The following is a 24088-nucleotide window of genomic DNA, read 5'->3' on the forward strand; positions in this document are numbered from 1 at the left end:
CTGTAGCTCATGAGCGCAAAGATAAAATAAGTAGGAGCTGTTTCCACTGAAACCTTTAACTTGCACCTTTAGACTTCAACACTTGGTTGTTATTTGGTACTGAAGATTTGTTGGTGGCCCCAACAACTCCACGAATCTCCCAGGATGACTTTTTTCCCTTCTTCTCCCTGATGAGTTTGAAAATGCTTCCTACTGTGTGTGTAGAACAGTCTCAGGGAGACTCAGGTTGTGAGTTTGAGGATGTTTGACAGTTCTGCACCGTCATTGCAGCACTGGCAGTCCTTGGCCAAATGGCAGGAGCAGGCACAGTGAGCTGAACCCCAGAAGGTGAAACGGCACAGGGTGTGCTCTGAGAGTGCTGATAAGACCACAGCATGGGTATGTCTTTGCTATGCTGAGTATTGTACAGATCTGGATTCACTGCACCTGATGGAAAGATAGCAGAGAGACCTGCAGTGATCGGTAAAGACATATGCATAACACTTGGTACTGTGGATGGCAATAGTGCTCAGTTTTATAAGCAGGTTATTTATATCAATTTAAGTTTTTAAGTTATAATTCCTGGTATTATTTATCTCTTTAGTAATATTTAACAGATCTGAAACATTTCCTGGAATTATTTGATAAAATAAAATGTTTCACCTTCTTTATGGCTGGTCTCTGTGTACTCAGTGCCAGAATTGTCTTTTAGAGCCCTAAAAGTACCTATTTTAAAATATGTCTTTATTTTAGACCCAAGACTTCCATTGTTGCTCAGGTTCCATTTTCTCTTGGCCTTTCAATTACTTTGTTCTAATAGTGTTTGCTCCTTTTCTTCTTTTCTGTGTCCTTTCTATCTCTGAGTGCTTATTTTCCTCAGAACAGGTCACAGGGCAAATGCAACATATGTAAATGAGGGGGAGCAATTGCATCAGTTCCGTTAGAGGAAAACTCTTACTTGATAGCTGAATTTTGTTTGCACCAGCCAAAAGTACTGTCCCAGGTCATGGCTTTTTGTTTTTGCTGCTGTTCTATCCTAAGAATTTTAACTTTTTGGCAAGAAGGCCCTTTTTCCTTTTCTCAACCAGAGGTGAAGCCCCTCCAGGTAAACTTGCTAATACAATGGAGTTTGACAATTCATTCAAGAAGAAAAATTACCTCTGAGTTTGAGAAGATCCATTGACGTGGGGTTGTAAACTGGGCTCCGTCCCTTCACCGTATCTCCCAGGCACTGCAGCAATGACAGGAGGCAATTACAAGGGAGCATGTCCCACTGCATTAACCATTAATGCCTCTGCATCGTTGCCCTGAGCCTCTCGTACAATTTAATGTGAAGATCCACACTGACGTTAAGAGAGGAGGTTTTCAGATGCAATTTCCATCATAACCATCCTGCCTTGTTGTCCTCGACCTGAATTTTTACTGATGCTGCTTCCTATTAAGCATGAAGCCCCAAGAATAGTTTCAACAGACATTTGTGAAGATGCAAAAAAGCAAGGAAGGTTGATGAATAAAGTTGAGCAGTGCTTTTATTTCTGCCAACCCTGAGATTTGCTGGTAAGTGTTCTTGTGTCTGAATTTCTTGATCAATCCAGCTACTCCAGGGGCAATCACTTGAATTTAAGCTTGTCATGTAGACAGGATAAAGAGACAATAGATTTTTCAGAGTAACATTGAATATCTGAAAAATGTTTGGGGTTTGTTTGGTTTTTTTTCCTCTCTACACATTTTAGGGGTAGATATACAAACACATTCACTGGAGTCTTCTTTGTTTTGCCAAGTAACACTCTCGATACTTGTTGCTTTTGCAAAACTCATCTCTGCAGCAAAGTTGATGTAGAGAAAGGACAGTGAGGTGAGTTCAGCTGCCTGAACAGAGCCTGCTGGCTGAGGAGGAAGCTGGGTTAAGCATCCAGTCATCCTGAGGAAGGACAGAGGTGTTTTTTCCAAAGCACAGTCAGTGTCCATTCCTGTTGGTAGGAAAACAGAGCCTTTCTGAGCTTGCCCTGTGTTTTAGAGAACCTCCCCTGAGTGCTCTGCAGTGCACTGGGGCAGGGCCATCAGGTGCAGGGAGTGACAGGCACACAGCTTTCTCCTTCCTTCTGTAACATGCTGATACCACCCCCTTTCTTTTCCCAAGGAGTTTCTGTTTCAGCCAGTTTGTGGTGTGTGTCAGGAAAAGTCTTAACTGTCAGAGAACACTAACCAAAACCAGCTTCTCAGTATACCTTGTTTTTACTGCAAAATCCAAATTGTTTTTGTCCTATTCTTGTTTAAAAATATATATAAATCTGGCTTGATCTCTCATTGCACAAGTAAATAAATGTGATGCTGGGACTCTGATTTTACATCAGTGTCCATGGAGGCAGGTGTGAGCTGCTCCTACCTTTTCCTGTGTTTTCAGCTGCTGAAAAATCTTTTAGAAACCCATAGCAAAACTGAAAAACTGAAACTCTGTCCCTACTTATTTTTAGCAAGGCTAAAGTGAGAACTTGAAGAGAACTGAAAGAGAAGACTCCTTCAAATTCTTTACTGCTTGAAAATTGAAGGACCAGCTTAGAGTAAGGCAAAGAACTGGGAGCTTTTTGACAGAGTTTGGTTAGTCTCCAGGGTAACTTCCACATGACTGAGTCTGCTTTGCTGAAAGCTGTTTCCTTCTTCACATCACTTTTCTGTTTAAGACCAAGTCCACTCTGTTAGGTTCCAAGCAGCAAGAATTTATATTCCTCCGACATGCAAAGATTGTTTCCATAAATAACAGCTGTCTCTATGGTGCAAAAAAAAAAAAAAAAAAAAAAAAAAAAAAAAAAAAAAAAGAGGAAATGTAGTTTCAGACTAGTTCTTGTTTACATAAAATCAGCAAATAATGGTGTCTTTTATAAATCAAACTTCATCCCATGTATCTATTGTGGAACAGAAACTACTTGTGTAGAGGACAACACATGAGCTCTAGTCACTCAGGACACAAGGTGCTGGATAATTACCACTGAGATCTATGGTTGATGCTAAGTTCAATTTTAGGTGTATTATATGTACCTGTAGCTGGGAGAATTTACATCCCTATATGGATTGTAATTGTGATTATGATGATAATATTCCAGGGAGTCAAGATATGTGTGAAAGAGCAATTGACATTGCAGTTTATGCCATGACAAAGGAAACGTTTTATAAGGTTTACCAATAATTTCTCCAAATTTTCTCAGTCTCAGAGGGGACGTTTTTAGTTGTTCGTAATGAAATGCTGAAGTTATGACTTCAGCATAAACTGATCATAGTGACAGAAAATACTAACAAGGAAGTGGCTGCTACAGAAGAAAATGAGTGTCTTAGTCATAGTCATTCACAGAGACCAGGGAAAGTCATAGCAAATTAAGTAGTGCTGTCTCCCAAGCCATTCACAACTAAGTGATGTATCTTAATATAATCAAAGCTGCATTAATTACTGACAATAAATTAACTCCTCTCTCAACAGAGGAAAATTACTAAAGGCTTATTTAAAAAATATGTATATATCTACATGGCTTCTCAATGAACAGTGAAAATTGCTTTGTATTGCAATGTTAAAAGTAGTTAAATGCATTGTTTAGAATGAAGACACTCTGAAAACCGCAGTAAGAATATTTGAGAACTGACATTTCTATTACAGTCAAATAACATGAATCATGATGGTGCAGTGCCACATTAACTTTGGGAGATGTGACTCTCTCCAATAACAGAACACACCATCATGGTGCAGTTTAGTGGCCTGACTCACACTCATATGCTGTGGCGCTGCTAAAAAGTTTGTGTGCTGTTTGGACAGTTCAGGACATGGTTTCCCTTGGTGAATAAATTTTCCACCAGAGGACACTCAGTCAAAGGGGGAAGATGGTGAGTGAGAGAAATATGAGGAAATACAGGAAAAATATTTCTCCTGCTCACCAGCTGTTGGTCTAGTCAAAGAACCACCTTGTTTTGTGGCCTTGATGTCAGAGTTGAGTTCTGCACTGAAGTGCCTACCCTGAAAATGTTGTCATTACAGTACAAGGGTTCTATTGCCATTACATTGCAAGGGTTCCATATTCCTAGAGTTTCACACCTCCCTGATAAAGGCAAGGCTCCTCCAGGCACTGCCTCCTCCTTGTCCTCACAGCAGCCAGCTGACTCCAGTTCCCTCAGCCAACCAACCCACTCTTTTATAACACTCTTCTTACTGGCTACAGCTGGGGCCTGTTAACACCAGGCCTGCTCCCAATCTGTAATAATTAACTCAGCTGCAACTCTTTAGGGAATACTCTTACATTCTATACCACCTTCATTTACCCATACTATATCCCCCTACATGAAAAGACAATATTACAGCAAGTGCATGCTTTCTCTGGATACTTTTCAGTTCTTAATTTGAAAAGATCTTTCACTTTTACCCAGCAACTGAGGAATAGGAGGTTGTTTTACAAATGTGATATTTTTGTTGAGATGCTATTCTACTAGAAATAAGTTTTATTGTCCACATCTATAATTGGGAAAAACATGTTGATAATGATGCATAGAAATACCTTGAATTGATGATAAAACAGTTATTTCCAGAAAAATACCATCTCTAAGAAAGAGGCAGGAGCCGTGATTTTACCTGAGAAAAAGAACAAGTTACATCTATGTAATTTCTATGACATTGGACTGTATTTTTTTTCATGCATTACATTTAGGTCACAGAGTGGCTAAGGCTGTCCTTCGCCCTACTTTCCAGTGGTAACTCCATCCATGTCCTGCTTTGCCTCCTGAGCTGTGCCTGGATATCTGGTTTTGTGTTTACATGCATTAGAATTGGAACTGGATAATTAATGGGTTTTAATCTGGATCACTTTCCTGATTCAGTTCATCACAAATCTACAGATCCCTCTGTTCTGGCCCAGCTAAAGGAGAAGGAACAAATGAGTGGAGAAAAAGTTCATCTGGGGTAGGATAAACCAACAGAGTCCTTGAAAAAATATATGGGAAACTGTGGCCTCAGCAAAGATCAGTTATCTTTATGTCTTAATTTGCTCTCTGGGAGAAATTAAAGAGAATTTACCAACTTGTAAGCAGACTGCCTATGAGCACTTGGATTTGTTGTTATTTGTCATAGCAGGATATGACTTTTTACTGCTTTTGGTAATTGAGCCTGACACTTGTTTATCAAACCCATTCTCTTTGTTAACCAAAGCACAATTAAAAAATCACTTTTCCTCCTTTTCTTCTATTTTTATGAAATGTAAAGCTCACATTATCTTGCTGTTCTCTGATTGGGAAGTTCACTAGTCAACACTTATATGCATGTATTTATTTGTAATAAAGAATGTGAATTGGCCTTGATAAAGATCTTGCATGATATGATCTCTTTTTTTGTATTTCTTTTGCTACATTAATTTAGTAGAAAAAGCCTTAATATTTAGCATCTTGCAACAATGCCTTTTATCTGCCGGCATCTCCATTTGTGCTGGGATAAATAATACTCTGTTATCTTGGTGAGATGACACCAATGCAGTTTTTATGCCAATTGTGATAGTAGTCTTATTGGTCAAAATCTCAGATTCTGCCAGTAGCTCAGAGGGTAGTGTGGAGACTGGTAAAGACTCATTAATATTAAAATATGCAACTTGCTTTGTGTACACTGCAGGTAACTTAAACAGTGCATTTTATATGCTATTATTTTTTCTATGTGGTTAAAGCCCTAAACATTTAATTGTCCACAAAACCTGACTGTGAGTAATCTTGTCTAATGTTTAGGTTTAGCAGAACAGTGAAACAGAAGCCAGTCAAAGTTAGTAATACATGTAAGTGGTTTTCGTAATAAAGGAAAATGTCCTTAAGTGTTTGCTTGAAAACAGATTTCAGTTTCTATACAAATAACTGAAATTCACAGCAGTGTGTGGAGTGTGACACATTGAAGGTCATGTTTAAAGTAATGGATGGTTCATACTCTCAGATATCTGATTTTATGAAGTGGCACTTTTGGATCTTCACCAAAATTCAGCTAAACAGATTATTTTCTTGAATGTGTTATTAAATCCCTTCAGATTTTCACTGACAGCATGGTAAAGTGCTCGAGAACTACTTAGTTGCAGTGGCTGTAGCTGGAATTAAACACCTTGAATTCCAGTTCTTCTGGAGAAGCAGTAATTCATTTCTACCAGGAGGGGCTGCTCAGCAACTGTTCCTGGATTGCAAAATGAATACCAGAAAAAAAGCCTAGCTGGGCTCCAGATCTGTGTATGTCAGATGTTCACACATGGGGCTTACAGATGTGCCTCCCAAATCTCAGGCAGCTCGTAGGAAAGGTTCCTTATCTCTGTGTGTGCCTGTGCATACTCTCATCAAGCCTCCTATAATGCTCTGAAACTTCTGTCATAGGGTGGAGTCTTTCACTCAATAATAGCAATGGCTCTGATTTGGGTCTCCATGCCTCTGTGCCTCAGCTGTCATTAATCTAAATAATAACAAAGCTCAATAATTAGCTAATATTTTGAAGTATCATTATTATAATAAATAAAATCGTATTTTTAAAACCCCTTTTCATACCATTATGGCTTTTCTTATTACACTAACTGAGTAATTTACAGTTTTGGCAGAGAAGAGGAAGTGAAAATTCAAAACACTGCAATACTTCCAAAAAAATCCCACGCTGTTTTTACTTCACATTGCCCTACCCATGTACCAGAGCTAATCTTACTCTTGAAACACTGAAGGAAAAGCTGCCTTAGGCATCCATAACAGTGGTCTTTGAAATGTTGTCAGACTTCTTGGCTTTCTTAGATTTGTTCACAAAGTCTGCTCCGATATTTTTGGTTGTGCTCCAAAGCAACCTGAACCTCCTCATCTGCCAGCCTGGACCAGCCAGCTCCCTGCATGGCCCCTTGCCCTTCAGAGCTGTTGCTCATGACTGCAGCCAGCTCCTGGCAAGGCAGGCACATTTCCTCAGCATCCAGGAGCAGATGTCCTCACGTATGGGTGAGGTTATGCATCATCTCTGTCTGAGAACTTCTTTGGTAAAGGATTGCTAGCTGTGCTCTTCAAGACAGAATACTTTCGTTATTCTTGCACAATTGTCTTGGATGGTGGCTTCTTGTCTTTGATGTCTGGCCCTGGGCAGCCGTGGTGATTCCCTGTGATGTGTCTGGTCAGCTGGAGTGAGGCAGGCACCTTCTGGAGATGAATAGAGACTGGGAAAGCTGTGCCTCTGCAGGCCATGGGTGTCTGGTCTCTAATCAAGGATGGGGCAAGTGGAAGAGAGTGGTGGTGAACTTTTGTGGGAGAGCCATGCAGGAAGGGATTTAGGTGACTTTTGGCACCTGCTGAACACAGCCTGAGTCACCTGGTGACCTGTGTTCTCCCTTGTGGCACAGAGAGGGGCAGGAGCTCTCTCCACTTTGCCCTACCCTGCTGCAGCTGTACCCAACACAAGCCACTCCTCACTCACACTTGCCTCTGCTACATTCTTGGAGGGCTCTCGGGTCTGTGGGCCTGTCCTGGGGCCATAGGTCCCACAGGGGGGACCCTTCCTCAAGTGTCAGTGACAGGAGCCCGTGGGGAGTGTCTGTGCCTCTGGAGCAGGGGACAGGAGGGATCCCTCTGGGAGCAGACTGGTCCAGAGGCAATGATGACAGCCACCTTTGAGGATTATTCTCTTGCCAAAGCTGTAGACAAGATTTGTGGCTGAGCAGGGTTTTGGTTCTTGCTTGACAGAGCCAGAGGTGCTAAAGCATTAAAAAAGGGTGGTTGTAACACTCCAATGCTCTTTGTACATGCAGGTTTAGTGGTTCCTGTTTGTCCACACACAGAGGAAGGAATTTGACTGGCCACTGGCCAACTTATGAACGTGCTCTTGAGAGGAGATGATTTTGATTTGCACTGTCAAAGCATATAAGGTAGAGGAGTCTTGTCTGTCCACACATCATGAGTTATAAAGAGACAGTTCTGTTCATTCATGCAGTGTCTTTAATGAATGCAAATTGGAACACAGTAGTGAAAAGAATTCTCTTTGTGTCACCAGGGATCTGGGCCTGACTGGCTTCAAAACTTCAGAGTAAAAAATGTGCATTACTCTGTGGCACAGAAAATGACGGAGCTTTAATCCTTTTTTTATTCCTTTTTTTTAGCGACAGTTCCACTTATGTTTGGATTGTGTTATTTTGGGGTTTTTTGGGTCTCAGGGAACTTTTCTTTCCAGGACACCTTGCTTTTCATCTGGAAGAGTTCAGTTTACTGCCCTCCATGATCACTCCCACTTGAGTCAAGATTAAGCACAAAATACAGAAGTCTAAGCTTCAATTTTTTTTTCTCAGATGTTTCTCACAGAAAACCAATGCTTTTGTTTTGAGCTCACACTTTGTAAGTGTGATAAAGATGACCATCTTCACCTTTCCAAGACCTCTCTTATTACCCTGAAGCTGCCAAAGTGAGGTGAAGGTTGTGTGTACATGACAGGTTTTTTTACAGCTCCAAATGGTGCCTTAAACTCCAAGCCGCCTGTAAAAGCTTCCAGCTCTCTTTAAATGGGTGTCTAATGCTCAGTTACAATCCACCCAAGAGACTGGGTCAGTGCTCAGTTCAGGGTTTGCAATCCATGTTGTGTGGATGTGAAAATCAGACTGGATGCTGGTCCAGAAACATCTCCTGAGCACACCTGATTCGCATGAAAACCAGTCAAATAACTACCATCACCCTCCACCTCACAGACATGTGCTCTCCACAGGCTGTTCCACACCATGCAAACTCACATTTAGTACCCATTTGCAGTTCTGAGTGTTGCACAGATTATTTTAGAATCCTTTGTATGTATTTGCATACCCATTTACATAAGGAGGACTTGTTGGCAAGAGTGAAAATGGAAGGGAAATGCAGTCATTAGTGTTCTGATAATGTTTCATGGTGTTTGATCCAGAGCTCCTGCTTCACAGTTTATTTGCCCATTCATGTAGACACTAGCAATTCTGAGTTCATAATTCTGAGTTCCCTTTTCTCATCAGACATGCTCTGGAATGATTCTGGGGCAGTTCAGGCAGGACAGAGAAGTCTCTGCTGCTGTTCTTCCATAGGAGACACGGCAGCTGAGGGCTTGGGGAGCTGGTCAGTGAGTTCTGCATGGTGTTAGAAACCATCAGTGCCCAGCTCTGTGTTGCCAAGAACTGCTTCCCTGAGTGCTTCTTTTTGAGTCAAGACTGCATGGCAAAGCAATAAATGTATTTTTAAAAACTGCATTGGAATGTTTGAGAGTAACTAAGCAACACAGGTAATATGCATTGTAAATGTAGTACACAAAAGGACAAGGCAGCAAGAGTTCTTCCACTAACACCTAAGCTACACGATTGAGTCTCTGTCCTCACAGAGGTGTAAACCAGACTGGCCTTGCTGCAGACAAAGGATCTGTGCTGTTGGAGACTCCTCCTCTAGCCTTCAAGTTTTCCATGCTCCCACATGGCACTGCCTTTAGTTAGAGAGGGGTCTGCAAGGGATCATCCCTTGGAGAAGGCAGTGAAGGGGCAGCAGTGCTTTGGAAGCAGTGTTTTTGCAAGACTTCACTGTTGCCTGGGGAACCTGTGTTTCTGCCAAAAGAACTTTAAAAGTGCCATGGCACTCTGCCCCAGGGTCTTCTAGAGCTGAGCAAGGGTGCAAACCACATTCCAGTAAAGTGATTTAAGCAAGCTGTTTGCCATCACATTAGGTCTGTTCCAGTATTCTTAAATTGGCTGTGCATTAGTTACAGCTGAGAGGAAAAAGGCAAACAAGAATAAAGCAATTGTATTGATGAGAAACCAGACCATCCACAGGGATAATTTGACCTTTAGGTTCATTACATCAATGTACATTCACCACTGTCACTGATATTGCTTTGCTGATTAACTGTAAGGTCTTTAAACTTCTGCTCCCAAAAATCCTATCAGAATTGGTCACTCTTGTTAGTGAGCTCACAGAGTCACACAACCCTTGGAAGAGCCTAACTTTTGGGTGGATATCTTGGTCCTAAATTCTGCTGGGAGCCTCAGGACAGGAGTTTCTAACCCTGCAGGAGATCAGGAGCCTGCGGACTGGGGCATTGTTCAGAGCCTACAGAAAGGGCTCTTCTTCCTGCCAGCTCTTGGGTTAGGTGTGGCACAGGTTCATTGTAGCCATGATATTTTCTGAAAAACCCTTTCCTTAGGATTTTTTCTTCTGAGAAGCAGAGAGGCCTCAGGAACAAAATGCAAACAGTGATTATCTGCTGCTGTGGAATGCAACAGGTGGATCTCTGATTGGTCTCATGAGGTTGTTTCCAGTTAATGGCCAATCCCAGTCAGCTGGCTCGGACTGTCTCAGTCAGTCACAAGCCTTTGTTATAATTCTTTTTCTATTCTTAGCTAGCCTTCTGATGAAATCCTTTCTTCTGTTCTTTTAGTATAGTTTTAATATAATATATATCATAAAATAGTAAATTAAGCCTTCTGAAACATGGAGTCAACATTCTCGTCTCTTCCCTCATCCTAAGACCCCTGTGAACACTGTCATAGTTCATGTCTTCTCCTTCAGCTAAGACAGACTGGAAACCTAAACTAGGTGATCTCAGGAGGTCCCTTCCAACATAAATGATTCTGTGACTTCATAATGTGAACTTTAGTCCTAGGTACACATTTCTTGGAAGCAATCTGTCTATGGTTACAGTAAAGCAGGATGACGAAATCTCAGGAGATCACTAACATTACATTTGGCAGTGTTTTTTCTTCATCTTTAATCTGTGAACAGGGAGAAAATACTCTAAAATATTTAAACTAAACAATTTAAAGGATTTACTTAATACAAAACATACACTTTGCAAAAGTAATGCAAAACAATTTAGGTTACCATGAAATTCCGCATAAGTATCCTTAGGAGCTTCTTTGGGCTTCTTTAGTGGTTTGGAGGCCTTCCAATCTCTCTTTCTTGGCAAGAGAATTTCTGACTGTTTCTGCAGGAAGGGCATCAACTGTTACCTACTGCCCTGTGAGCTGAGCACATATCCTTAGAAGTTTTCAATCCCCAGCTCCTCTCTCATGTGTGCTCATGCACACAGTCTTTCTGCTTCCTTCTGTCCCATTTCTTAGGACTCAGGTGCACATCTCGTGTAAGAGACAAGGTTTCCACTGTGGTACACTGATGTGGTCCCTGAAGCAGCTCAAACATGGCTGATGAATGACATGTACTCCTCTTTTCTGAGGAGCTGACAACATCGTCACTTCACCCCTGGGAAGGCAATAGTATCCTCATTTACTTGGCATCCACTCAAGTCATCTCACACCAGTTATTTGAATTTCAGGGCCATGTGGCACAAGAATTTACTGGCATAGAGCAGCTGCATTGGTGGAAAGAAATGGCCAGCCTTAGGATCTCCTAAAATTCCCAGGTCTTAGGAGGTTGTTCACAGACAGTATGTGATAGGTAGGTCTCTCTCATGCCTTTGAAAAGAGCAGGGGTGGTTCAGTGAGTACCTGTTCAGTGAGCACACCTTGCTGTGAATCAAAAGCTTCTGTTTTCTATTTAATTTTTGTGTTTTAACAGAGCTGAGAAGAAGACAAGTAGGAGTTTTCATCTAATCTTAAAGAAAAATATGAATGTTGTACTTCCCCAACATACCTATACCCATCCCCAACAGCTGCCTCTGCACTATAACCCACCTTCAGGAAAGCTTCTTTACCTTGTCCTCCAATCCTCCTTTGAGGCAAATAAGAGATGGGTGAGCAAGCAGGCCAGGGGACCTCTAAGACCAGGACTATCTAACAAAGCAGGGGACACTGGGGGCTGCCTGATGCTCCAGTGTTTTCCTCTAACACAGGCATCAATGTGAGCAAAGCAATTTAAGGGTTGGAATGGATCAGGGAGATCCAGCTTCATCTGACTGCTCCTGAATCACATTTCTGGTCCCTCCACTTTGCTGTTTAAGTACAATTCCCCTTCATTTTTCTTTCAGGTGTATTAACTCTAATGGTGTGTTCCATATATAATCTGTTGGTGATTTCACTGCTGAAAAGGGCAGTGAACCATAGGCCATGGTTCCAGCAGCATGGACATAGCTGGGGACCTGGCTTGCCCTGTGGCATTGTCATGTCTTATACTGGTGGCACCTAATCTAAGCTGTCAGAGCTGCTGCAGTGACAGCCTGTGTGTTCTGTGATTGATGTGAAGGTGTGCAGAAGAATTGGGATTGAACAAGGAGGCTGTGTCAGCATTGCAGCACCCTTTAATTTGGTCACACAGGCTGTGCTGGGCAGTGCTGGTGTTTGGGAGCACTGGGCAGGAGTGAGAGGCACATCACAGCTCACAGACCTTTCCAATAAGAGCATTCCCATTGTGCTTTCTGGCTTGTCAGTTCACATAGGGCAAAGATGGATATGGATCAATGCTCCTTGCACAGAGTTCTGCAGCAGTGTCTAGGCTGCAACACAAGAGACCTGCTGTGATAGCTTTGGGGATTCTGTCTATGTGTTATAAAATGCAGTTGTAAATTTGTATAAGTTACAACTGCAATTTTAAAAGGTTGAGAGAAATTAGGCATTCATGAACTCTATATTGCTTTACCAATCATATTCATTAGGAGATTTTTTTTTCCTCTGAGAAGGCCATCTTATGGGGTGGTCTGAATTCTAGATGAGATTGCAATGAAAATATTGTGTTCAAATGTGGATGGAGCACTGTAAATATCATTAGTCTTCCAGAGACACACTTGGCAGGCAGCACAGTAAGCTGCATGGAGCGGCAAGCAGAATGTGCAACATGGCTTTTCCCTGAGACTAAGAGATGCATTTCACCAAAAGCCCCTAATACCTGTCAATATTTCAACAGCTCAGGCTAACAGCTGCTGGTAAAACTGTGCTGAAGGTCCTTTAGGACACTGCACTGTGTGTGCAGCTTGCCACTGTTTATGCTGGTTTGCTGGGAAGGTCTCCTCCAGCTTGGTAAATGCTGCTGCAAAAAACAGACTTAAACTCTGAATTGATTTCCATGTATGCAGACTGAGTGGAGACATGGAAATTGCTTCTAAGAGGTTGGGTGGGAGAAACCCAGATAGGTTCCAGCAGGAGCATCCAGCTGAACCACAGAGGCAGAACAGTTTTAGGGGCTACTACTAATCCAGCAAAGCAAAAGAGACACCTTTTCTCCTTTCCCATGTTCACAAATTCCTTCCCCCACTTTCTCAGCATTTCTGTCACATGCCAATCAGAACAAAGTGACTTGACTATCTCTGTGGAAGGGTTCTCCTTCAAAAGAGGCTCTTGCTTAGTGTTTCTAGAAGTATCCTGGCTGATGGAAGAGAAAGGTGCTTTGGATGGCTGTCCACACTGAAAATCAGCATGTGAAACAGCCAGCAGCAAGATTAAAGAGTTAATCATTCTTCAGTATGCTGCAATATATACCATCTACTGCATAATTCCAAACAATGAGCATATGAAACACATAAAGCACGTTTATTCTCTAGATATTTGGTAAGGAAAAAAGTGGCTGTATTTTTCAAACAAAAATGCTTGTCTAGAAACGGTTCACCACTTCTAATCAAACCCATCTATCTTCATATAACTCAGTGTCAGACAGTAATTACAGTCAGTTATGTTAGCAGACACTAAAAACAAATTTGCTGAAAGGGAAATTTAGAGTATTTATTGTAGTGCATATGTGGAGGGAGGAAGAGCTAATGCCCTAGAATATTGCAAATGGTAAATTGATTGGTTTTAGACATGATGAATTAGAAAATATTTGTCTTACAGAGCACTGTAGCTTCTCCCCATTTTCCTGTAGAAGTAGAAATGGATTATTGAATACTAAAAGGTATTTTAGTCCTAGTTCCATATGTATACAAAAATAAAGAAATTATTCATAGCAAAATAATACAAATAACACTGACAAGACAAATAGCAGAAAGTAAACAACTACAAGAGCCTCCACTGTCTGCCCTACCTTCATTTACCTTCTTGTGCTGTGAGACAATCTCTGTTCACATGACTAAATAATTATTGCCACACATCTATTTCCTGCTGTCACTCTCAGGGCCTAGGCTGACAAGAAGAGGCAAGTCCTCAAGTTTTCTGCCTCTTGCTGTTTATCCTTTAGCTTCTTTCAACAAGAAAACACAGGTGTAAACCCAGGATCAGATTCATTGTAGCCCATTTGCCTTCCCACACACTCCTGCTCTCACAGTCAGGTTATGAGACATTTAACTTTCCCTTCCATGACACACACATTTTTTTTCCAAACATTGAACTGTCTTGCTGTCCTTGCAATGAGTTTAGCACTAATATTCATTACTCTAATTTGGGTAATGAATATTACCCAAATTAGAGCTGTTCAGTCTTTCTCCTCATACCTTGGGAGAATGTTCACAGAACTGTATGTGTCTCAATTCAGAGAACTGAGTGATTCTTGCTGTCTTGTCTACTCCTGAAAGGTGTACAGAAAACGACTTCATACAGCAACAGCCTTGGACAAACAAAGGAGTTTCCCTATTAGCATGTGTGAAAAAAAAATATTTTGGATATCTAGTAAGATACTGCCGCTGATTCCTAAAAGGAGGATGGCTTGGCTAGTCCATCCCATGTGCCTCGTGCTGTTGGCTCCTGTCTCCCAGTTCTCTGCCCTCAGAGTAGTCCCTTACTCTGTCTCTGAGTTGCAGGGGCTTCCCTGCTCTGGGCCAGCCTGTTCTGGATACAGTTAGTTCCTGGAGAGAGGCTGTGGGGCCCTGCTGGAGGACATCATCTGCCATTATCTACTGCCATTATCTACTGCCATTATTATCTACCATTATCTACTGATTTGCACTGGTAACCAGGGACTCCAGACAAGCCTCCCACAACACAAGTGGATATGATACTCCCAGTGCATCAGAAAACATATTGAACTGAAAAGGGAAGTGTTTCACTAAAATCAGAACACAGGATAATTCCACTAATATTAGTCTGAGTAGTTAGGATTTGACAAAAATGCAGTCAAATAATCCCGTGCTTGAAGGAGTTGTATCAGTATTCCAAAAGTCTGGGACTGTATCCCAAAATAACTCCTCCAGACCCTTCACACCTCCTCTGGATAAACAGGATGGGTTGTGTAGAATGCCTGGAAGTGAAGCAGAGCAGGGGCAGGAAGAACAATGCATATCTAACATCACTCATCTAATTTTATTCTGTTGAAGCTGTGCCCTTACTTTACATGTTTTCTCCATGGACTACTCCTTTTGATGTGATCCACCAGTAGTGTTTTGTGCAGTTTCTCAGGGACACCAAATGCTATTTAGAGGACTTCTTTTGCTTTGGACAACATGCTTTGTACTTATAGGATGTTTGATTTTTGGCAGAGGATGAAAGATGGAATATGAAAAATCCTAACAAAGTTAATTTTATTCCTGCTGGTCCAAGTAAATTATCTCATAGTAAAACATATGAATATTTCTTTCATAGATAATATTTTATTAGCAAATACAAACCTATACCTTTACCTAGAACACAGGTAGGAACACAACAGTGATGCAGCCACCTCTGAGGATGCAACAACCAGCAAGACAGGTATTGTGGGACAATTCTGGGCAAATGTTCTGCATTTGAAGTAAGTGCCATATACTCACAGACAATTGGTGGAATACCTTTTATTGTCTTGATGAAGCACTTGGTAATCTCTGCTGTTATAGTATCTGATATCTGACAATGCCCTCAGGCACATGGTGTCATTCTTGGGGTGTCCTGCACCAGTCAGGGTTGGACTCCATGGTCCTGATGGGTCCCTTCCAACTCAGCCCATTGTATGGTTCTATGATCATATATCTATTTTATTTGGACGTGCCACAAGAGATCAAGACATCTGTGAACTTTGGAAGCCTCATTATATTGGTGGTTACCTGACACAGGTTGGTGGCAGTGATCCTGCTGTGTGTAGGGCAGATCACAGCAGCCTCAAACAGAAGTGCCCTTCGGCTACACTGTGTGGTCTAAGGCTCATCTCTGGGGTGATTACTGGCACATTTAGGAGCAAACCAGGTGTGCACACAGAGCTTAAAGCAGCCTGCAAGGTGGTAATTAGAGCCCCATCTGGTGATTTAAAAAATGGCTACAGAACAGGGGAGAGCTGAAACTCTCTCTCAGAAACCACTCTTGTGCCTTAGCCACTGGAATACTTTTGACCACAGTCCTGCTACTGAAAGCCAACCATCAAGGGCAGGGTTGGCTTTCAGTAATTATTTTGGTAATACAGCTGCTGCAGAAAGCCAAAGGGCTGAGTAGGTATAGCTGGCACCAGAGCTGGTGCACTGTGGTTTCAGGGAACTTAGATACTTGATGTAGTAGTTAGACCATGTCTTTCCTCCTTGGGCTACCAAGTGCGTGTATTGGCCTAAGATAGATAACAAGTCTTGGTTTGAACAGGGCAACAGGGCCATGTGTGAAGGAAAATGTGTCTTTAATGCATCACTGAGCACCTGAATGTTGCTTTTGATCTGCAGTGACAATTTACCAAGGAATTGCCTTGAAGTTCAGGATGTGTGAAGTCTCAGTAGTCTGCACACCTGGGAGTTCTTTTTGAAAAGTAACACTTTTTCTTTTCTGGAACTGGCTTCTTTAAGTATTTTCCCATTAGCTTGAATTTGTTTCCCTTCCTCCTTCATGATCATGAAGACAACACCAGGGCTGGCTGTAGGGATTCTAATACCATTGAGAAATGGAATGTTCCTCATGTTCCATATACCTGCAAGTCAGTTTGCTGCATTTGTGTTCTGCTATCATTAGCTCCCTGTTCTCTTAAATGGGCAATGACAACATTTCCATGATATCCTGACAGTCATGGTTTACCAGAGCATTTCTTTTCTCCCACACCATGGGAAGAAGAAAGTTTGCTGACAATTTTTGAACAGCTTTAAACTGTATTTAGCTGACTCAATGGTGCTTTGCAGCCCTTCACATCCAAAAGTCTGAGGCAAGGGAGGAGACAAAAAATTTTGGTTATTTTAGTAGATTACTATTTATCTGCAATAAATGTCTGCCTTAGAAGGATATCTGTAGAGTGTTAAGCCCCATCAGATGTACCATCATTCATTCTCTGACAACCACTTGCCATGTCAGAGACAGTCAATGTTCTGGCTGTGGGGGATTTGCCTTCTGAATTACTGGCATCCATGCTGGGGAGCTGGCATGCAACCAGCAGATAAGAGCTGAGCAATGCTGGCAGGAGGCCTTGCTCAGGGGCTCAGTGCTTCCTCTGATTCATGAGAGGCTGACTAAAGTTTTGCAGAACAGGCAGCCTCACCTTTACATTTTCTTGCATTTCTCATTTCTTGAAAATGTCTTAGCTGCTTTTTAATTTGTTAAATATAGTCTCTTACCTTTTTTAGTCTCTTACCTTTTTTATTTTTAAATTTGCTTATCTTTTTCAAATCTAAACTTACCAAGTGTCTGACTTTATCATTGGAGGCTGAATTTTCTCATCGTGAGATTCTCCTCATCACCCCCAATACCTTCAACAGTGTACTCCAGCAATTTTATCACATGAAAAATATTTTTATTAGAAACTTAATAGCTAAAGAGCATAGCAGAAAAAAATAGACAGACTATTGTTTATTATGCTAACTATAAGATGATGTAATTTCTTTGTCTCACAAAATTATGGTAACTTCATTATGATATAATGATCAACACTCAGGGTCACTATCTCAAGTTAAGAATAGCCCTTTGTCTGCTACAAATATGTACAGCTTTCTTCTACTGTGATGCACATTAAGTGAGGTTTTGGCCGCTAACCCGTTATTCACAGCACAGTTCATTCACTCAGGTAAGGAATGCTTGGAGCATTAATTATTTCTACTTATCCTCCTTCCGGTGATGAAGAGCATTTCTTACTCCATGATACTTCAGAGCATACATACATTTATCCATACACCAAAAAATGGGACAATTTAAAAAGTTTTTTCAGGATTTGGACCTTGCAGTTTATCTGTTGAGTTAGTCTTGTGTGATGGATGTGAGATTTATTCCAGCTCTTCCTGTGGGAAATGGTGGTGGCTGGTTTCATTTCTAGTGCGTGCCTGGAGATTTTCTCTGCAGGAGCTGAAAGCCAAATGTGAACTTTTCTATGTGTGAATTACTTCCCAGAGGAGAACATCTTTTCCAGCTGTAGCTGTATATTGGAGCAATAATGGAAAATAAGCCTCACTCCTGAAAGAAAATATCATTATCAGAGAGTGATGATTTTGTTGGAACAAACCTGAAGTGCACAATATTAAGATTGCAGCAGAGAGTTTTCTAGAGCAGTTGCTTCGTGTTTTCTTCCTAATGTTTGTCCTGTAGAATGCACTGCAACCAGCCACACATATGCATAAAACTAGGAAGTTTTGAATTCATGGATTCCTCATTCTGTGTCATGTAATTTAATAACTCTCCAAGAGCAGTGCTGGATATCACAAGGGACTCATTGAGTTGGTGGTAACAGCATGGCCAAAGTAGTTTGTGTGGACAAAGTTCTTCTGCCAGAAGTTGAGGAGCACTGCTAAAGCAGGCTTCCTCCTTCTTACTATTCACACAAGGTAGTGTGTTGTAGTTTTGGTTCCAGCAGACAGCTAGACACTCTACTGACAGTGTGAGGGGGAGGAGAATCAGAAAAGAAAAGATAAAATTCATGGGTTGAGATAATAGCAGTGATAATTGAAGCAAAGTAAAATACAATAATACAAATGATAATAGTAAAAAACAATAATAACAGTATTGAAAAGGGGAGAGAGAGAGAGAAATAAACCCCAAGAAAAACAAATTATGCACAATAAGTTGCTCACAAGTCATTGACCAGTCTGTCCCCTGGCTGCAATCAATTTGACCTCAATATTATTTTTAAAGCTAAACACAATGCTGTGCCTGCTGCTAAGAAGAAAACTAACTCTATCCCAGCCAAAGTCAGGACAGATGCATTGCTGCCCATGGATTGAGCCTGAGAGGGAGATGGATTTGTTCAAGCCATGCTTACTAACCAAGCTGAAACTCAAGAATGGGCCTTGCTAACATTTTCTCTCACTCACCGTGATGGGTATTTGTGGTCCATTGTCCTCTGGAAAATTCAGATAGGACATGGCAATAGTGACCAAATGGGTCCATGGCCATTCTCCACCAGGGATAAACATACTATTTGCATAGCTTCCTGTGGTTTGGGGCTGAGAAAAGAGGGGGCAGGCTCTTCATCTAGCTCAGTAGGCTGGGAAAGATACCCAGGATTTTACTCTGAGTCATGTGTGAGATAGAAGTCTTGGCAATAAACAGCAGCTACTGAAAACTCGAAGGAAAAAACAGCTAGAACACTTAAATAAACTGTCTAAATCAGATGGATTTCTTTTGCATGAGAGTTTCAAATTCCCTTCTGAAAAAGAAAAAACAAACCCAAGCCAAACTGCTCTTGCATCGTTCAGTCCCAGGATGTGTATTCCCATCTGTTCTTTTTCTCTTCATTTGTCTTCCTGACAGACCCAAAGTCCCACCCTGCTCTTCTGTGATGAAGATGTTTTGACAAATCCTTTCCAGTGACCAAAAAGTGTGTCTACTCTTTGTCAGGGGTCCTACTGTGCTACCTGGAAAGGGGATGTTTCTTCCTGCATTTTCACTGATGACAATATTCTTCCTATCTTCTCTTATTTCACAATGTCTTCTAATCTTTTCAGTTGTGATCAAACATGATTATTAGACTAATTTCCTTCTAGAAAATCTTACTGAAATAAATTTTTCAGTTTAATTATATGTTGTCTCAAAGGTTTCTCAGTGTAAAATTCAAGGCAGCATGTGTGTTATCAATACCATTGATTTTATTTAATATGCAGGATGGATGATTTAATTTCTTGAGGATATTGTTTGATTTATGTAAGTGTCTTCCTCTCCTACATAAGGCAGGGTGACACAAGGCTAAATCAGAAGTGGATAAGTTGCAATGTTGGAAATTCAAAGCTTAGTCATAAGACCATATTATAACTCATACCCTGAAGGAGACCACACTGAAATTCCAGGGACAGTCTAAGGTCAAATATTTCCTGGCCCTTGGATGTTCAATTTGCTAAACTCAAATTTCTTTAACTTCTTTTAGTGTTTCCAATCCTGGCAGGGTTTTTAAAGGGAATACAATATTCCAAGTCCCATCCTGAGATATCTACTTCTTCCCTTTTTTCACAATTTGCTCTGACCTCCTCACCAGCAGGTCCCAACTCTGTCCCAGTTCATTGTCAAAAGTCATTTCCCTTTCACATGCACATTGCTGTCCCCTGGTCCAGCCAGTCCCTGTCTTCTGCTCCCTCAATGTTCTCTTTGGTCACTGTGACCTCCCTGCTCGTCCCCACACTCTGGCATTGGGAAGATGCTGAGAGAGGTTTCTTGACTCCCAGTCTCCAATCAGATATTTCTCTGTTCTCCATTAAACTCCACCCGTTTCCCCAGTATGATTTTGGTCCTGCCACGTTGGTGCAGCTTTTGTCCCTTGTTCCTGTGCTGTTGCTGGGAGTGCACCAAGAGCTCACTGGGACAATGAACAGTTTCTCTGGCACCCTCCACCCTTGACCCATGGGCAGTGAAGGGGGTCCTGTTGCTCTGTGACCAGGTCTCCTGTGAAACCCTGTCACAGGCAGCTGCAGAGGGGTAAGCATCTCTGAGGATTTCACTGCTGAAAGCTGCAGTACATCTGACCTGTGAGCAAAGTGCTTTTTTCCATCCAAGATTCAACATTTTTACTTGATGTGGTATGATTTGACAGGGGTGACAAGCAGCTTTCTTCCCAGGAAGATGATTCCTGGCAGGTTAGAAATCCATGTGCCTGTAGATCTCTGAAAATGCTAATGTCTTCACTTTAAGTGATCAATGTATTTTCTTCAATTTTCAGTTTTATAAATCAATCAGCTGGGTTTCATGGTGGTTTTGTTATTGTTGTTAAAGGTGAAGGTTCTCTGATATGAAAACTATCTGTATTTACAGGTAGAGCTTTTGATATTGAAATGGCTTGTCCAAATGTTTTGATGTTACATTTGTAAGCCCAGGCTGTATTATTCCTTGAGATGTGTTTCACTGAATCTTAAATGCCACTTCATTACACTAGTGCTAGGAGCCCTGTATGATAAACTAAGACTGAGCAGTAAGCAAAGCTTGAAGAGATAATGCAAAGATAGTGCTTGTCCTAGAGAAATTAATAGTAAAACATAAATTCAATAGAGACAGATGAGAACAAGTTAAATTATACTTGCAAGCTCTTAAGGTGCAGCAGAGAAGCTTTTTAGTGATTCATATTTGACAATGTTTATCAGGAGTGTGAGAAGTTACATGAGAGAAGGTAAAAATGATGCTTATTCCAAAGAACAAGCCACGGGCAGTGGAGTCTGGCAGTATTAGTGCTACAGAGCTGACATTTCAGTACTGGTTGAGAGGTGATCAGTGAAGAACCCTGAAAGGGCAAACAAGGAAATTTTATTTATTCACCACAAGAGAAGGAATAATTGGAGGGATACACACTCCCTTGTGCTGGGGCAGAACCAATTATGTTGACATTTTCCCCAAAAATTGCTGTCTAAACTGGGCTCCGAGGGTCCTGTTGCTGCTGGGCTGGGTTCTCTCCTGGGCAGCCTGTCACTGGCTTCACCAGGAGCTCTTTATTAATGCTTATCCTGAGATTTCCTTGCTGCAATTCAAGTTCATTCTCTATTTTCATGTACACCTGCAAGGCAGAAACAACCCAGCACTCCTGGGACAGGTTTGTTCAGATTTAACCCCAGCCAGCTGCCGAGCCCCATGCAGCCACTTGCCCATTCCCCCACCAAGGGATCTGGGAAAGAATCAAAAGGGTCAAAGCTGGAAAACTGATGTGTTGAGAGAAAGACAGTTTAACAGGGAAAACAAAAGTCACACAAATTAACAAAGCAATATCAGCAATAAATTCACTGATCCCATGGGCAGGCAGGTGTTCAGCCACCTCCAGGAGAGCAGAGCCCCATCACAAATAACAGATACTTGGAAAGACAAATGGCATCACTACAGATGTCCCCTCCTTCCTCCTCCTTTTGCTTCCTTCTTCCTCCCATTTTATATACTGACCATAACGTCATGTGGTCTGGAATATCCCTTTGGTCAGTTTGGGTCACCTATCCTCCTGGCTGCGTCTCCTTCCAATTTCCAGCCTTCTCTCCAGTGTGGCAGCCTGGAATGAAGAAAAGACCTTATCTCTGTGTAAGCCCTGCTCAGCAATAACAAAAACATCTCTATATTATTAACCCTGTGTTCAGCACAAATCCAAAACACAGCTCCATACTGGCCACCGTGAAGAAAATTAATTCTACCCCAGCCCAAACCAGCACATTCCATCACTTATTCCATACCACTTTCATCATGCCCAGGTCCCACTATTTGAAGCAACTTTATTAACCAGCACCACCCTTCTTCCCATCCTTTGACAAAATACACAGAAGTAATTTCTTTAGTCAATGGACCACCCCTAGAAAATACTCATAAAATGTGCACAAATGTTTACAAAACATCCTTTGAGTTCATTTGGTCCATGACTTCAGGCTCCATCTGCTCTGGTGGTGACTCAGTACAGGAATGGTGTTGTGTTTCTTGGAGTTACTGAGCACCCAAGCCAGCTCAGGTCTGGTCACTGATGCACTTAAACTTCTTCTTGTAAGGCCTCTCCTCCACTGATATGGGTTTCTGCTGTACTAATTCCTGTAACATGCATATCAAATCATGGTTTACAGCAATATCAAGGCACATCCATTACAATCTCCACTCTAGGCCTTTTTTTGGGCCAGGTTATCTGATTTAACATTACAAGGAACTCCTCCTCTTGTCCCTAGCCTGGCTGCAACAAGGGTTGCATCATTAATATAGTCTGGGTGGATGAGACTGCCTGGTCAGAGAGTGAGAAAACAAGATAAGTTTCCCCAGAACTGGCCTGAGAGACTTTAGGGAGTTGAAGATAAACAATGATAGCTTATTATTATTATATAAACAACTTGCAGTTGTTTTCCTACTCTCTGCTTTCTTGTTTTTCTCAGAGATTGTTCACAAGAAGGCTGTGTTGTTAATTAGCCAACCAGGTGAAATGTATTAACTAAATGACCAATCAAGTCCCCCTGGATTGGAACAACTTATTAAAAGGACCAGTCCAAAATAAATGGTGCATTATGCCAATCTGATTTCTGGTGAGTCTGTGCCATTTCTTACTCAATAGTGACAAGTTTACATCATCATCCTCCTCCATGGGCTGCAGGACACACTTCTTCACCATGGGCTGGAAGAGAATCTCTGCTTTCCCTGCTCCAGCAGAGGTTCCCACCCACATGAGACAGTTCTCTTTGAACCTCTCCATGGTGGGCCCTACTCAAGGGCTGCAGTTTTTCATGAGCTGCTGCAGTGTGGGTCCCCCATGAGGTCTCAGGTCCTTCCACAAAACCTACTCCAGCAGAGGAGCCCAAGGGTCACGCCACATTATCCTTCAGGCGTCCAGCCCTGAGTGCTCCAAGGGCTGCAGGTGAATCTCTGCTCCCTGAAGGGCTCATCCACATCCCTCCAACTCACAGTGCTCCCAGCCTGTCCAGTACAGCAGCCCAGGAACAGCAGCAGTGCCCTGGCCACTGCCAGCCCAGAGCATCACTGGGGCTGTCACCAGAGCCCTCCTGGGCACAGCTCAGCGAGGTGAGTGCAGCGCAGCACCTCAGCAAAAAGTGCCCGCTAGCAAACACCAGACCCTAACACTCAGTCAGAAATGCACACATTTACAGGCATTCATGCTGGAGAGCAAATCCATTGATTGGCAAGACTCTGTTAAGTGGTTTAAGGCAGTGTTTAAACTACAGATGTTTTTCCTGACAGTTGCGCATGTGTAAAAGAAGCAGTGCTCTCATGAAAGCCCTTGTCACTTGCTCATGGATGGAAACAGGAGGTTTTCCATTAAATTCAGATTTCATACTCATTTTCAATCTATTGTGTCATAGCCCAAATATGCCACCACACTCAAGAAGTGTTTTTCCCTTTATTTGTACATTGACTAACATGGACAAGTGTTAGTCAGATGAGACAAGATACTTTCCCTTTAAAGGTCCTCATCTGTAGTGAGAAAATCGAGCTTCTTTTTCTGCACCTTTTTCATTATTTCAGCCTTCCCCTCC

The sequence above is a fragment of the Melospiza melodia genome, chromosome 6 (genome assembly GCF_035770615.1).
Source record: "Melospiza melodia melodia isolate bMelMel2 chromosome 6, bMelMel2.pri, whole genome shotgun sequence".
NCBI lineage: Eukaryota > Metazoa > Chordata > Aves > Passeriformes > Passerellidae > Melospiza > Melospiza melodia.